At 35.4% G+C, this 7,725-nt stretch overlaps 1 non-coding gene across 1 annotated transcript; it reads left to right on the top strand.

Annotated features, from left to right (window-relative positions):
* Positions 1–1,731: 1,731 nt before the first annotated feature.
* On the top strand, positions 1,732–1,805 carry TRNAV-AAC (transfer RNA valine (anticodon AAC)). The gene has a single exon. It is a non-coding gene; the product is annotated as a tRNA-Val (tRNA).
* The last annotated feature ends 5,920 nt before the right edge of the window (positions 1,806–7,725 follow it).

Raw genomic sequence — 7,725 nt, 5'->3', positions numbered from 1 at the left:
ATCAATTTAATCAATCAAGGTAATTGAAGAACTCACATTTTCATCAAACACAGTTGCAGAAATCAAATCAAATCAAATCTATCGGGATATCAAATTTGCAAAAACTCCAAAGATCAATTATCTCAATTGATCTCCCAAGGGAGCATCATCGTACCATAATTTAGCAATCAAGAGCCGAGGCATCCTATAAAATCAATATCATCATCAAAATAAGATTATTCTTTGAATCAATGCATCATCACACCTCGTTTCAAAGAGGGGCAAAATGTATACACCTAAAAATGGTTTGAAGATAATTAATTAAATAAGCAATTATTTAATTAATCTCCCTTCCCAATTTAATTGAATTCACTAAGCAATTTTATTAAAATCCTCCCTTTTCATCTACTTATTAATAAATCTAAGAATTTATTTAATAGTTTCATTTCAATAATCCCCTTTAATTAATTAATTCTTCCCCATCAAATTCATTTCTTCTAAATCCCCAAATTAATTAAAACAAATCAAGTTCATGACTTGTTGAGATTAATTAACCTTTTCCCATTATTTGAATTTTTTAATTCAAATTCTCCTAACTTCTACCACTCTTAAACCTAACCCATTCCATCCTAACCACCATGTCCCCTTTTCATCCAACCTCTTCTAGAAGTGTTGTGACACTTGTTACTAAATGTTCTCTTTCATCTAACCACTTCTAGAAGCCTCTTAACACTTGTCACCATAGAGATGACAGATGTTCCCTTTCATCCAACCCCTTTGCCAACCTCCTCCAATTTAACCATTGATATATTCAAATCAATCTGGACTGTTGATTCATGCCACCTCACTCTTAGCCTTGGGAAATCCTATAAATAGACCTCATTTTGGAGCACAAAGGATCCCAATTCATATCATTTTTGCATCCATCCAAATTTCATCTCATTTGCATTCAAGCATTGTTACTATAGGCATCTAGCTTCTAGTATATAATTCTTACCATTATTATCATGTTCAATTTTAGCTTAATTGCATCTTCATTTTAGCCTATTTTCTAGAATAATCATGCTATCATTGCTGCTTAAATGCATCATCTTCATCATTTAAATCCTCCATTTAAGTGTAGTCAAGTCTTTACTCGAAGGCAATAGATTGATTAGCTATGATTTTATCTTTCGTTGATTAATTTTCTAACCATTGCTTGTAATGATTTATTGAATGTTTTGTGTTGCAACTTCAAGTACACACTTCACATACGCAACAATAATATCTCTTAATCCATTTCTTGATTTATATTTTCTAATATGTTAGTTCACGAATAATTTATAATTTACATGTTTAGAACACCTTGTTTTGCAAATACGTGCTATTGTAATATCATGATTACTATTTGTATCCGCTTTTAAAGAAATTCTTAACCCAATTTCCAACTCTGGAAATGGAAGTTGCCGTGGTGTAGTTGGTTATCGCGTCATAACACACTGAAGGTCTCCAATTCAAGTCTGGGCGGCGCCATGGTTGGTGTTTTCATACCTCTTTCTGATATTAGTAATGGTTATAATATTTCCTCTCAGGCACACACACACTTGGATCCAATTTGCCATCATTTGCACAAAGGGACGTCTCACAGGTTATATCTATGCCTCCAGTTTCATGAGTTACTCCTGCTAATTTTCAATCTTCTGAGCAAACAGCAATACCGCCTGTTGCTTCTGTGAATATTGAAGCCCAAAATTTTGTTAAATCAATATGTGAGGTGCCGTGGTGTAGTTGGTTATCACGTCAGTCTAACACACTGAAGGTCTCCAGTTCAAGTCTGGGCGGCGCCATTTTAATATTTTTATAGTCTAACCTCTGTGTTTCATGACTTTAATTAAATAATAATTAAAGTTCTTATGCGGGTCTACTACAACGATGTTCATTAAGTCTGCCAATGATATTTTCCATACAGAACAAGTTGTAATAAAAGTGTATAATTAGTGCAGATATAACTCATAAACTGGGAAAGGCATTGAATAAATAATTTATTCCCTCCTCACTTCTAAACTGGTTACCGTGTACATAGTTATTTAAAGAATTAGATGAAATGTGTATTATCTTTCTTGGAAGCTCTTAAATAATATGATAAGAGCTTAAACAGACAAATGGTCACAAAACTCTTAAGATCAGATAGAGATGATGTAGATATGGATCATATTACACCTTCGTTTTTCATACTCTAAAATGAAAATTATTTATTTCAAAATTAATTTATGAAGGTATGTAGAAAATTTAGTTGATATCATATATCAGAATATTTATATTTTAAAAAATCTATTTAAAATATATCAAAAGATATCATTTAAAGATAATTATCAAATTTCAAGAATATTGGAATGATGTTCAAGAGTGAAGAACCATCCCAATGTTGCTAAAGATTGACATCCATTTTGGTATCATTAAAAGATGCAATTGACATGTACAAGAAAATCACTACATGAAGTGTTCAACAGGATGCCTCCAAAAATGTATTAACATACTATAATTTGAAATTGTCAAAAGATTTATATCCAAATTTTGGAGTTTAGACAACATAGTATGTAGCTTCAATATAACAATGTTGCTAAAAAATACTAATCTACGTCACAAGATATCTATCACCCATTATCCTGGAGAAAATCTAATCGTGTTGCAACATAGAGGACACAAAAATAGGGGATATGATAAACTCGAACAAATAGTAAAATGTTGATGATGCCCTCTGGGATTATTCACTTCATTTTAATGGAAATAAAGATGAAAGATAAAGCTTCACACATAATTGTAATTAGTTGAAATATTGTTAAATTAGTATTTGTATAAAAAAAGAGGTGTAATGTTTAATCTAATGATAAAACATATTTTGAATAATTATTTGTAATGTAAATGAATTAGTTTTAAAAATATAAAAAATTCAATATGAATTAATGCAAATTAATTTGAAAATATACATCGTATAAAATGATTTTACAATATAAAAAAATAATTAATTTAAAAAAATGATTACATTTAAGATAATTTATTTATTTTTTATTTAATATTGAAAATTGTAATATAATAAGTGATTACTTGTATTAAAGCACAAAAGTAAATTTTAATTTAAATCTTATCACTAAACTAATCAAGACTATTAATTGTGAAGTTTAGATGAGAGAGAATGATGTTGGGTCTCTAAGGAAGATTTGTTGCAAATGACTAGGGGAAACTCTAGTCGGTCTATGGTGCGACATTCATCAATGGTGTGGGGTAGGTATTGCTAAGTGTTGGGGGGAGGCGACTGTGAGGTGTTTCACTGAGGCTGGCTCGCGGGTAACTATGGTTAGGGTTGACACCTTTAGGTGTTTGTCGTGTTTTTGGGAGCTTTGTGGTTGCTTGGAGCGGTACCTAGGGTATGCCAAGGATGGTGTGTTTGGGGGTTGTTTTGATGGAAGAAGTTTGGTGGGGGTGGCATTTACTAAGATAGGTGGTGTAAGTCCCTTCTTATTTATTATCAGAATGGCAGAACGTGGTCCTTCTTGGGATGGGCTTACCCCTGGGACTACGGTGACCGATCTTTCTTTGTGCCTATGCATGTAAGATATTAATTATCATCAGATCAAACCCTTGAGGGGTGAATCATCCAAGGGTGTTCCTAAGACCAAGAAAGTTAATCGATGTCTAGAAAGGTGCTTGAATTTTCCGGTTTTGGTGATCCAATATGAAATTATTTTGGAGGATATTGCTTATTGGAGTACTCATGCCCTTATTTGTAAGTTTATGGGACTATGCCTCTCCATGCTAGTTTTAGAGTCTTAGGATCGAAGAGTTTGGAACCCTGAAGGTGATATGGAGATCTTAGTTGCCGCTAATAATTATTTTCTTGTTGTGTTCTCGTGCATGACAGATCAAAACAAAGCTTTCAAAGGGGGTCTATACTTCTTCAACTAGGTTGGATTGTTTATCAAACCTAGACATGTGGGGTTGAATTCTGTGGAGGAGCTTCCCTCGCAAGTAATTGTATGGGTTCATCTCCCTTTGCTTCTATTGGAGTTTTGGAGAAGTGATATTCTTCATTCAGTCGCTCTTTTGCTAGGCAAACATGTTGGCTCAACATCTAAAACACAAGACCAAAAGGTAATTTCTTATGTGCACATATGTGTTGAAATTGATTTAAATAACCCCATGTTGGATTAAGTGGGAATATGTCTAGGAGCCTCTTCTTGGGTCTAGCAATTAGTCTATGAAACATTGCCCTTTAGATCTACAGTGCTCCTTGAGTGTGGAATTTTACAAATGAAATGTCCTTGCTTCAATTAGTCAATGGTGACACCTAATGGCCTTCGTAAATATGTTCCAAGGATAGATAAAGGGAAGACTCCTATGCAAGAGGATCCTACAAATAAAGATGGTTTCAAGCCTGTCAAGCCTTGTAACAAGGGAAGAGGTCAAAAGAGGACTTTGTGAGACAAACAAAATGATGAGAAGTTTAATCATTTTAATGTTTTGGGCAATTTGGTTTAGGAGGAAGGAGTTCCTATGGAATTATCCTCGGGTGCTAAGGTAGTGGAAAAAGACGTAAAAGAAATTGGAGAGTGTGAGGATCCTTATCTGTCTTCAGTGGACCGATAGGAAGGGTAGATGGATATTGACTTACCTCCACAAATCCCAGATGGGTTGGGTCCAAATGGGAAGGCGATTCTAAAGGGGAGTTATATAGTGATTAGCCAAACCTCTATCCCAATAATGGAGGTTGTTGATTCTAGAAAGAGAATTAGGACTTCTCAGGGGCTAGGATTACAACATAATCCTCTAAAGAAGGGACTTTTTGAGAAATATTTGAAGACTGGTTGTAAAACAGATTAGGAGAAGGTTAAATTGATTGGTGATACATTGGTGGAGTCTGGGTCATTGAAACCATTGACTTTTATTTCTCCTAGGCTCATAAATGATATTGTTATCTTGGAATGTGAGGGGCATGAACAACATCCGTAGACAAAAGGTTGTTCAGGATTTTGTTGTTGCTAATTCTTCGAATATTCTCTTTTATCTAGGAGACTAAATTGACAATGGATGGTATACTAGATAGAGTGCCTATAAATTGGTCTCATGGTTCATGTCAGTGTATTGAAGCCTATGATAACTCAGGCGAGATGGATTTATTCTAAGATCCAAGGAAGGTGGTCTTTCTTTGGTGGATTTCATGTCATTCTTCTATCTCTCTAATTGCTTCTAGTTTGGGGTTAGGTGAAATTTGTCTGTTTACCAATGTCTACGCTCCTACTAATTTATTGAGAAAGTCTTAGTTGTGGGATCACATCAAATATGTCTTTTCTTTGGCACTCTTTCTCCCTTGGGTCTTGGTGGGGGATTTCAATGCACTCTATATAGCTTAGGGGGAAAAAGAAGCGGCTTAGCCTAACTTGACCCCTTTTCTCTCTGCCTTAAGGCTAATATGTATTTTTTAAAGATTATTGATGTGAAGCCAAATAATGGCATCTTCATTTGGAACAACATGCAATGTGGTGAGGAAGCCATTTACGAAAGGCTTGGTAGATTCCTAGTTTATTTCTTCTAGATGGGAGTTAATTGGTCTACCAACTCAGAGATATTGGATTGGAGGAGCTTGGATCATTAGCCAATAAAACTCTTGGCAATTACTTTTAGATCTTCAATGGATCGTTCTTTTAAGTTCCAACTTATGTGGTTGCATCATCATTCTCTCTAGGATTTGACATCTAGCTTGTGGTATGAAGGGAGGCCTACACATGCTAGGGCTATGTACTATTTTGTCAAGAGACTACAATATGTCAAATATAAGCTCTAAAGCAGTGGAACAAGCATTTCTTTAGCAATATTCATTCTAATAAGATTAATGCTCAAGCTTGGTCAGATAGTATTATTTGTCTGATTTGGGAATAGGGTGACTTTGGATCTACAAAGAGAGGAGGCTTCCATTGTCAATGATTTGGAGGAATGGGAACTTCATGAGGAGATTTTTTGGAAGCATAAATCTCATATTGACTGCTTCAGGAGGGTGACATAAATACTACCTTCTTTCATAGTTCAGTGAAGGCTAGAAGAAATAGAAATCTCATCTCTTCTCTTGTTTCCTTAGAAGGTGTCCAACTCTCCTCCAAAGGTGATATATCTCATGAAGTCTCTCAGTATTTTTGAGGTCAATTTACGAAGGACTCTCCCCTTGCTCATAAAGAGGAAAGAGATATCTTGTAATGCATCCCCTCTTTGGTCTCCATGGAGATGAATGAGGTCCTCACTTGACCCATTATGCTTCAAGAACTTGAGGAGATGGTGTTCCTTATGAAAAATGTAAAGCCCCATGCCTTGATGGTTTTCCTATTGAATTTTTTCAAGAGTTTTGAGAGATTATCAAATTGGATATGTTAAAGGTGGTTCGGGAGTCTCATAGAAATAAACAAATGTTAAGAGCCTTGAATTATACCTTTATGGCTCTTATTCCTTAAAAGGAGGGTGTGAACAAATTGGACCAATTCTGACCCGTTGCCCTAAAACTGCAATGTGGTCTATAAAATTATGACTAAATTGATTGTTGAATGACTTAAGGTGTGCCTCAAAGCTTTGATCTTTATTGAACAAGGAGTATTTGTTGCCACTAGGTAGATTTTTTATGAGATTGTGCTTGTTGCAAAAGTCATTCATTCTATGGCAACCTATAAGGAGAAGGCCATGTTCATTAAACTTGATATGGAAAAAACTCATGAAAGAGTTAAATGGGCTTTCCCCCAAAAGATCTTGTTGGCTTTTGGCTTTAATACAAAATGGGTTAATTAGATCATGAGTTGTGTCTCCTCTACCTCATTTTCTATTTTGATCAACAATGATCCTTCTAAGTTGTTCAGTGCTTTAAGAGGCCTTAGGCAGGGAGAAAACCTTTCCCCTTATTTATTCATTATCGTGGCTGAGGGGCTTGCTAGATTTATCCATTCTCACGTTCAACATGGGCTCTTATAGGGTTGAAGATCCGGTCAGATGGTTTACTTCCTGCTTCCCACATCTAGTTTGTTGATGATATTGCTCTGATGGGAGTGGCTAGAATTAATGAAGCTGTTCAATTCAGGAGAACTTTTGACACTTATTTGGCTACCTCAAGACAAAAAAATAATGAGGATAAGTCATCTATCTTCTTCTTTAATACCCCCCAGCTAATCCAGACTAGGATAGCTTGTATTCTTCACTTTCAAATTTGTTACAGGAGCATCCCTGGTTCATAGCAATCTTGCATCAACCAAAAACATTTTCTTTCTGTTTGTAGTTTCAACTTTTCTTTCTATGTATCCCAGTTTTGGCTCACTGGGTCCTGTGGAATTGGATTCTACTTGAAGACTTGATCATATTTCTTAGTTCCAGACCGCATCGCATTTGGATTATTTTTTGGCAAGATATCGTTATCGGTTTCCTTGACAGTTTCTTGTTACCGATTGGCAGTTCTTGTTACCGGTTGCCTGGACCTATTTTGGTGATCTACCAGAACCCCTTCTGAAGCTTGCAGAGCCTTGGGCATTGATTTTGATGTTCCTTGGCATGTGGCCAACCTTTTCTGGTGATCTACATTTCATTGTTTGGATTTTACAGAGGAATCTCTTGGCGGAGACCGACCTTGTTACTTTACATGTTAGGTCTTGTTCTTCAGGTTTTGATCCCTTTTTGGGCCGACTGGATCCTTTGGATCGTATATATAATTGTAATTGTGCATTAGAATATAATCAATATAAG

This window comes from Cryptomeria japonica, chromosome 9 (assembly GCF_030272615.1).
Source record: "Cryptomeria japonica chromosome 9, Sugi_1.0, whole genome shotgun sequence".
Classification (NCBI taxonomy): domain Eukaryota; kingdom Viridiplantae; phylum Streptophyta; class Pinopsida; order Cupressales; family Cupressaceae; genus Cryptomeria; species Cryptomeria japonica.
Note: the sequence above shows the minus strand (reverse complement) of the source record. Positions and strands in the feature narration are given on the sequence as shown.